This window comes from Arachis stenosperma, chromosome 2, assembly GCF_014773155.1.
Source record: "Arachis stenosperma cultivar V10309 chromosome 2, arast.V10309.gnm1.PFL2, whole genome shotgun sequence".
In the NCBI taxonomy this organism is placed as follows: Eukaryota; Viridiplantae; Streptophyta; class Magnoliopsida; order Fabales; family Fabaceae; genus Arachis; species Arachis stenosperma.
Window position 1 is genome coordinate 53,773,993 of NC_080378.1, and position 8,555 is coordinate 53,782,547.

At 39.8% G+C, this 8,555-nt stretch overlaps 1 non-coding gene across 1 annotated transcript; it reads right to left on the bottom strand.

Moving 5' to 3' along the window:
- Nucleotides 1–108, bottom strand: LOC130964200 (small nucleolar RNA R71). The gene has a single exon (XR_009080303.1). It is a non-coding gene; the product is annotated as a small nucleolar RNA R71 (small nucleolar RNA).
- Nucleotides 109–8,555: the final 8,447 nt, after the last annotated feature.

The window sequence follows — 8,555 nt, forward strand, 5'->3', positions numbered from 1 at the left end:
AAGCTTAGAGTGGAAGTCCAAACCTTCAGACAGAAGGAAGGAGAATCCCTCTATGAAGCTTGGGAAAGATACAAACAATTAATCAGAAAGTGTCCCTCTGATATGCTTTCTGAATGGAGCATCATAGGTATTTTCTATGATGGTCTGTCTGAACTGTCCAAGATGTCTTTGGATAGCTCTGCTGGAGTATCTCTTCATCTGAAGAAGACGCCTACAGAAGCTCAAGAACTAATTGAAATGGTTGCAAATAACCAATTCATGTACACTTCTGAAAGGAATCCTGTGAACAATGGGACAAATCAGAAGAAAGGAGTTCTTGAGATTGATACTCTGAATGCCATATTGGCTCAAAACAAGATATTGACTCAGCAAGTCAACTTGATTTCTCAAAGTCTGTCTGGAATGCAAGCTGCACCAGGCAGTACTAAGGATGCTTCATCTGAAGAATAAGCTTATGATCCTGAGAACCCTTCAATGGAAGAGGTGAATTACATGGGAAAACCCTATGGAAACACCTATAATTCTTCATGGAGAAATCATCCAAATCTCTCATGGAAGGATCAACAGAGACCTCAACAAGGTTTCAACAGCAATAATGGTGGAAGAAACAGGTTTAGCAATGGCAAGCCTTTTCCATCATCTTCTCAGCAACAGACAGAGAGTTCTAAGCAGAACCACCCTGACTTAGGAACCATGGTCTCTGATCTAATCAAAACCACTCAAAGTTTCATGACTGAAACAAGGTCCTCCATTAGGAATTTGGAGGCACAAGTGGGACAGCTGAGCAAGAAAATTACTGAACTCCCTCCTAGTACTCTTCCAAGCAATACAGAAGAGAATCCAAAAGGAGAATGCAAGGCCATCAACATGGCCGAATTTGGAGAGGAGGAAGAGGCAGTGAACGCCACTGAGGAAGACCTCAATGGATGTCCACTGACCTCCAATGAGTTCCCCAATGAGGAACCATGGGAATCTGAGGCTCACACTGAAACCATAGAGATTCCAATGGATTTACTTCTGCCATTCATGAGCTCTGATGAGTATTCTTTCTCTGAAGAGGATGAGTATGTCACTGAAGAGCAAGTTGCTAAATACCTTGGAGCAATCATGAAGCTAAATGACAAGTTATTTGGTAATGAGACTTGGGAGGATGAACCCCCTTTGCTCACCAAAGAACTGGATGACTTGTCTAGGCAGAAATTACCTCAAAAGAGACAAGATCCTGAGAAGTTTTCAATACCTTGTACCATAGGCACCATGACCTCCAAGAAGGCCCTGTGTGACTTAGGGTCAAGTGTAAACCTCATGCCTCTCTCTGTAATGGAGAAGTTAGGGATCTTTGAGGTACAAGCTGCAAGAATCTCACTAGAGATGGCAGACAACTCAAGAAAACAAGCTTATGGACTTGTAGAGGATGTTTTGGTGAAGATTGAAGACCATTACATCCCTGCTGATTTCATAGTCCTAGAGACTGGGAAGTGCATGGATGAATTCATCATCCTTGGCAGACCCTTCCTAGCCACAGCAAAGGCTGTGATTGATGTTGATAGAGGTGAACTGATCATTCAAGTGAATGAAGAATCCTTTGTGTTTAAGTCTCAAGGATATCCCTCTGTCACCATGGAGAGGAAGCATGAAGAGCTTCTCTCAAAATAGAGTCAAACAGAGCCCCCACAGTCAAACTCTAAGTTTGGTGTTGGGAGGCCACAACCAAATTCTAAGTTTGGTGTTGAACCCCCACATTCAAACTCTAAGTTTGGTGTTGGGAGGTTCCAACATTGCTCTGAGTATCTGTGAGGCTCCATGAGAGCCCTCTGTCAAGCTACTGACATTAAAGAAGTGCTTGTTGGGAGGCAACCCAATGTTATAATTTATCTATTTTCCTTTGTTATTTTATATTTTCTGTAGGTTGATGATCATGAGAAGTCACAAAATCAATGGAAAAAGCAAAAACAGAATGAAAAACAGAAAGAAAAATAGCACACCCTGGAGGAGAACTTGCTAGCGTTTAAACGCCAGTGAAGCTAGCAAATGGGCGTTTAACGCCTAGTCTGGCACCATTTTGGGCGTTTAACGCCAGAAAGGGGCACCAGACTGGCGTTAAACGCCAGGAAAGGGCAAAAAGTTGGCGTTAAATGCCAGAAATGGGCACCCGCCCGGCGTTTAATGCTAGAATTGGCACATAGAGCAATTTTGCTCGCCACTTGGTGCAGGAATGACTTTTCCTTGACACCTCAGGATCTGTGGACCCTACAGGATCCCCACCTACCCCACCACCCTCTCTCTTCTTCACCCATTCACCAATCACCTCAACACCTCTTCCCCAAAAACCCTTCACCTATCAAATCCCATCTTTCTCTTCACCACTCACATCCATCCTTCATAAAACCCCACCTACCTCACCATTCAAATTCAAACCACTTTCCCACCCAAACCCACCCTCCCATAGCCGAACCTTACCCCTCTCTTCACCCCTATATAAACACATCTTCACTCCTTCATTTTCACACACCCTAAACACTGCTTCTCCCCCCTTTGGCCGAACCACAAAGCCACCTCCATCTCCTTCATTTCTTCTTCTTATACTCTCTTCTTTCTTCTTTTGCTCGAGGACGAGCAAACCTTTTAAGTTTGGTGTGGTAAAAGCATTGCTTTTTGTTTTTTCATAACCATTTATGGCATCCAAGGCCGGAGAAACCTCTAAAAAGAGGAAAGGGAAGGCAAAAGCTTCCACCTCCGAGTCATGGGAGATGGAGATATTCATCTCAAGGGTGCATCAAGACCACTTCTATGAAGTTGTGGCCTTGAAGAAGGTGATCCCCGAGGTCCCTTTCAAACTCAAAAAGAGTGAATATCCGGAGATCCAACATGAGATTCGAAGAAGAGGTTGGAAAGTTCTTACCAACCCCATCCAACAAGTCGGAATCTTAATGGTTTAAGAGTTCTATGCCAATGCATGGATCATCAAGAACCATGATCAAAGTGTGAACCCGGACCCAAAGAATTGGCTTACAATGGTTCGGGGGAAATACTTAGATTTTAGTCTGGAAAATGTAAGGTTGGCATTCAACTTGCCCATGATGCAAGGAGATGAACACCCTTACACTAGAAGGGTCAACTTTGATCAAAGGTTGGACCAAGTCCTCATAGACATCTGTGAAGAGGGCGCCCAATGGAAGAGAGATTCAAGAGGGAAGCCGGTTCAACTGAGAAGGCATGACCTCAAGCCCGTGACTGGGGGATGGTTGGAGTTTATCCAACGCTCAATCATTCCCACTAGCAACCGGTCCGAAGTTACTATAGACTGGGCCATCATGATCCATAGCATCATGATTGGAGAAGAAGTAGAAGTTCATGAGGTTATAGCCCAAGAACTTTATAAGGTGGCGGACAAGTCCTCTACCTTGGCAAAGTTAGCCTTTCCTCATCTTATTTGTCACCTCTGTTATTCAGTTGGAGTTGACATAGAGGGAGACATCCCCATTGATGAGGACAAGCCCATCACTAAGAAAAGGATGGAGCAAACAAGAGATCCCACTCATCATGAAATCCCTGAGATGCCTCAAGGGATACACTTTCCTCCACAAAACTATTGGGAGCAAATCAACATCTCCCTAGGAGAATTGAGTTCCAACATAGGACAACTAAGGGTGGAGCACCAAGAACATTCCATCCTCCTCCATGAAATTAGAGAAGATCAAAGAATCATGTGAGAGGAGTAACAAAGACAACGAAGAGACATTGAGGAGCTCAAGCACTCCATAAGACCTTCAAGAGGAAGAACAAGCCGCCATCACTAAGGTGGACCCGTTCTTTAATTTCCTTGTTCTTTATTTTTCTGTTTTTCGAAAAATCATGCTTATGTTTATCTATGTTTGTGTCTTGTGATCATTAGTGTCTTAGTGTCTATGCCTTAAAGTTATGAATGTCCTATGAATCCATCACCTTTCTTGAAAAAAAATTGTTCTTAATTGAAAAATAGAAGAATTGCATGAATTTTAAGTTTTATAACAGATTAATTATCTTGATGTGGTGGCAATACTTTTGTTTTCTGAATGTATGCTTAAACAGTGCATATGTCTTTTGAATTTGTGGTTCATGAATGTTGGCTCTTGAAAGAATGATGAAAAAGGAGACATGTTACTGAGGATCTGAAAAATCATAAAAATGATTCTTGAAGCAAGAAAAAGCAGTGAATACAAAAAAAAAAACAAAAAAAGAAAGAGAAAAAGAAAGAAAAAGAAAGAAATAAAGCTGTGATCCAAGGCAAAAAGAGTGTGCTTAAGAACCCTGGACACCTCTAATTGGGGACTCTAGCAAAGCTGAGTCACAATCTAAAAAGGTTCACCCAATTCTGTGTCTGTGGCATGTATGTATCCGGTGGTAATACTGAAAGACAGAGTGCTTTGGGCCACGGCCAAGACTCATAAAGTAGCTGTGTTCAAGAATCATCATACTTAACTAAGAGAATCAATAACACTATCTGGATTCTGAGTTCCTATAGAAGCTAATCATTCCGAATTTCAAAGGATAAAGTGAGATGCCAAAACTGTTCAGAGGCAAAAAGCTAAAAGCCCCGCTCATCTAATTAATACCGATCTTCATAGATGTTTTTGGAATTCATTGCATATTCTCTTCTCTTTATCTTATTTGATTTTCAGTTGCTTAAGGACAAGCAACAATTTAAGTTTGGTGTTGTGATGAGCGGATAATTTATACGCTTTTTGGCATTGTTTTTAGTATGTTTTTAGTATGTTTTAGTTAGTTTTTAGTATATTTTTATTAGTTTTTAGTTAAAATTCACTTTTCTGGACTTTACTATGAGTTTGTGTGTTTTTCTATGATTTCAGGTATTTTCTGGCTGAAATTGAGGAACCTGAGCAAAAATCTGATTTAGAGACTGAAAAGGACTGCAGGTATTTTCTATGTGTAAATTTTATCATTATTTTTTTTTAAAGTTAGGAGTGAGATTCAAATCCATAATTTTTAGATGAACTTAAAAAGAACATGTTGAGTTAAGAAATTAACTAAATTAATTTGATGATGACAAATATTATTTTTAATGGGTTAAATACCCAATTAGTTTTGATTGAATTTAAGTAAGTGTTGCAGGCAAAAAAAAAAGAATATTGCAGCAGCCTAAGAGGAAGGAAGTCAAACCAGAAATAAAATAGACTAACAAAGCACTAAAAGCCCAAAGTTGTTAAATAAAAGAATCACGTGGGCTGAACTAGAAAAGAGCCAACCCAAGCCCGAATTAGTCTCACTCAAAGCTAATCCCTTCAAAGTGCTTCCACCAAAGCCAACGTCCCTTTTCTCACTTCGGTCAGAACTTAGAGAAGAGAGAGAGAAAGATCGCTTCGTTTCTAAGTCATTCACCAAAGAAAAAAGAAAGAGAAGGGTTAAACAAAAAGGTTGATGTCTAATCACCCACATGAAACCATATCAACCTAAGTCAAAAGCTAAAGGTGATTCATTTTCTTTTGCATGTATCTTACTTTCTTTTCTTCTTCCCCGACTCTCTGCCAATCCAATTTGGGAATCATGGAAAAGGTGATCTCTGATAAATATTGCTATGAATCAAAGGCCAAGATTGTTTCTTGGGAACAAAGTAGTAGCTTAAGGGTTTAGATTTGGATTTATCATTGAAAATATTTTTCTTTGCTGTTCTGAGGCATTCGGTCAAAAAAAAGGGATCTGTTTCAAATTCCCAATTTGAGGATTAATGAAAAAATGTGAAAGGGTAAGTTGGTGAAGCATACAGTTCGAGGAGTTGACTTGGAAGAGAGTAACTCAGCAACATGCAAGGAGATACAAAAAAAATTTTTGACTCTTCTGAAGACAAGGAGAAAGAACCAGAGTCTGAGTTTCATTGAGAGCTTCCTGAGAAGGTTCAACGTTTTGGATAGTGCTATCTAAAGAAAGAAGCATTCCGCCAAGATGAAGAACTTGATCAGTATTTGCTCAACTCGGTTCATCTTATAGCAACAGAGGTTGTTGAAGCATCAATCTTCTTCATGTTTTACAGATTGTAATTTATTTTTCAATGTATATCTTTCTGTAATTTCTTGAGTGGTAAAAGGCTAAAAGAGAGAGCTTAAAAAAAGCCAAAGAATGATAAAAGGTTGAGTAATAGACTTGAGTGAAAAACCTAGAGTATTTTAGATTTCTTTAGGTTGTTTACATTGTCTTGTATCTTGTACCTGTGAGGTACCCTGATGAGCGGATAATTTATACGCTTTTTGGCATTGTTTTTAGTATATTTTTAGTATGTTTTAGTTAGTTTTTAGTATATTTTTATTAGTTTTTAGTTAAAATTCACTTTTCTGGACTTTACTATGAGTTTGTGTATTTTTCTGTGATTTCAGGTATTTTCTGGCTGAAATTGAGGGACCTGAGCAAAAATCTGATTCAGAGACTGAAAAGGACTGCAGATGCTGTTGGATTCTGACCTCCCTGCACTCGAAGTGGATTTTCCGGAGCTACAGAAGCCCAATTGGCGCGCTCTCAACGGCGTTGGAAAGTAGACATCCTGGGCTTTCCAGCAATGTATAATAGTCCATACTTTGCCTGAGATTTGATGGCCCAAACTGGCGTTCCAAATCAGCTCAAGAATGCCCGGCGTTAAACGCCGGAACTGGCACAAGAATGGGAGTTAAACGCCCAAACTGGCACAAAAGCTGGCGTTTAACTCCAAGAGAAGTCTCTACACGAAAATGCTTTAATGCTCAGCCCAAGCACACATCAAGCGGGCCCGGAAGTGGATTTTTATGTCATTTACTCATCTTTGTAAACCTTAAGCTACTAGTTCTCTATAAGTAGGACCTTTTGCTATTGTATTTTCATCTTTTGATCACTTTCGATCTTAGGATCATCTTTGGACGTCTAGTTCTTAGATTATTGGGAGGCTGGCCATTTGGCCATGCCTGAACCTTGTTCTTATGTATTTTCAACGGTGGAGTTTCTACACACCATAGATTAAGGTGTGGAGCTCTGCTGTACCTCGAGTATTAATGCAATTACTATTGTTCTTCTATTCAATTCAACTTGTTCTTATTCCAAGATATTCATTTGCACTCAAGAACTTGATGAATGTGATGATTATGTGACGCTCATCATCATTCTCACTCATGAACGCGTGCCTGACAACCACTCCCGTTCTACAAGCAAACAAGGCTTGAATGTTTATCTCTTGGATTCTTTAATCGGAATCTTCGTGGTATAAGCTAGAATTGATTGTGGCATTCAAGAGAATCCGGAAGGTCTAAACCTTGTCTGTGGTATTCTGAGTAGGATTCAATGATTGAATGACTGTGACGAGCTTCAAACTCCTGAAGGCTGGGCGTTGGTGACAGACGCAAAAGAATCAATGGATTCTATTCCAACCTGATTGAGAACCGACAGATGATTAGCCGTGCCGTGACAGGGTGCGTTGAACATTTTCACTGAGAGGATGGGAGGTAGCCACTGACAACGGTGAAATCCTACATACAGCTTGCCATGGAAAGGAGTAAGAAGGATTGGATGAAGACAGTAGGAAAGCAGAGAGACGGAAGGGACAAAGCATCTCCATTCGCTTATCTGAAGTTCTCACCAATGAATTACATAAGTATCTCTATCTTTATCTTTATGTTTTATTCATATATCATTCATAACCATTTGAGTCTGCCTGACTAAGATTTACAAGGTGACTATAGCTTGCTTCATACCAACAATCTCCATGGGATCGACCCTTACTCGCGTAAGGTTTATTACTTGGACGACCCAGTGCACTTGCTGGTTAGTTGTGCGAAGTTGTGTTTATACCATGGTATTGAGCACCAAGTTTTTGGATTCATTATCGGGGATTATTTGAGTTGTGAAAAGTAGTGATCACAATTTCGTGCACCATACCCCTTTCTTAGTTGGGTTAGCACTAAGAGTGAAGAGTTAGGTATTAGCATAACCAAGTTAAGTTAGGTTAGAACTTGATAGGGAAAGGATTGTGTCAATCATGTGGAATTGGTGTATGTAATACTTTAACTATAGTGGAAGTTTCACCACTGTTGTGGTGGAGACTGGATGTAGGTTGCATTGCACAAGGCAACTGAACCAGGATACATGATGGTGTCAGCTTCTCTCTTACCTTCTCTGTTTTGTTTTCTGCTATTCATAAGACAAAAAGAAATTGTCTCATAAATTTTCCGCTGCAGAGTTCAGACAGATTCAGACTGAAAGTTTGTATTTAAAGGGTTATTTCATTAAAGTAAAAGAAGGACATAGATTTAACCCCCTTCTCTAAGCCTTCCACAACCTTCAGAACATAATCTCATTTTTTATCAATCTGAACTATGGGTGTTATCAATTCAGTTTGGTTGGGTTTCAGACCAAAAACCAACCGAACCGATCTGTTCAGTTTTCACAGAGTACCAACCAATCGGTTTGTTATCTGTGCAACCACTGAACCAAACCGAACCGAACCAAAAGCGGTTTGATTCGGTTAGTTTTTTCAGTTTTTAAATCCTAACTAATAGAAAATTAATCTCAGTAAAATGATGTTCAAAATAATCAATAAA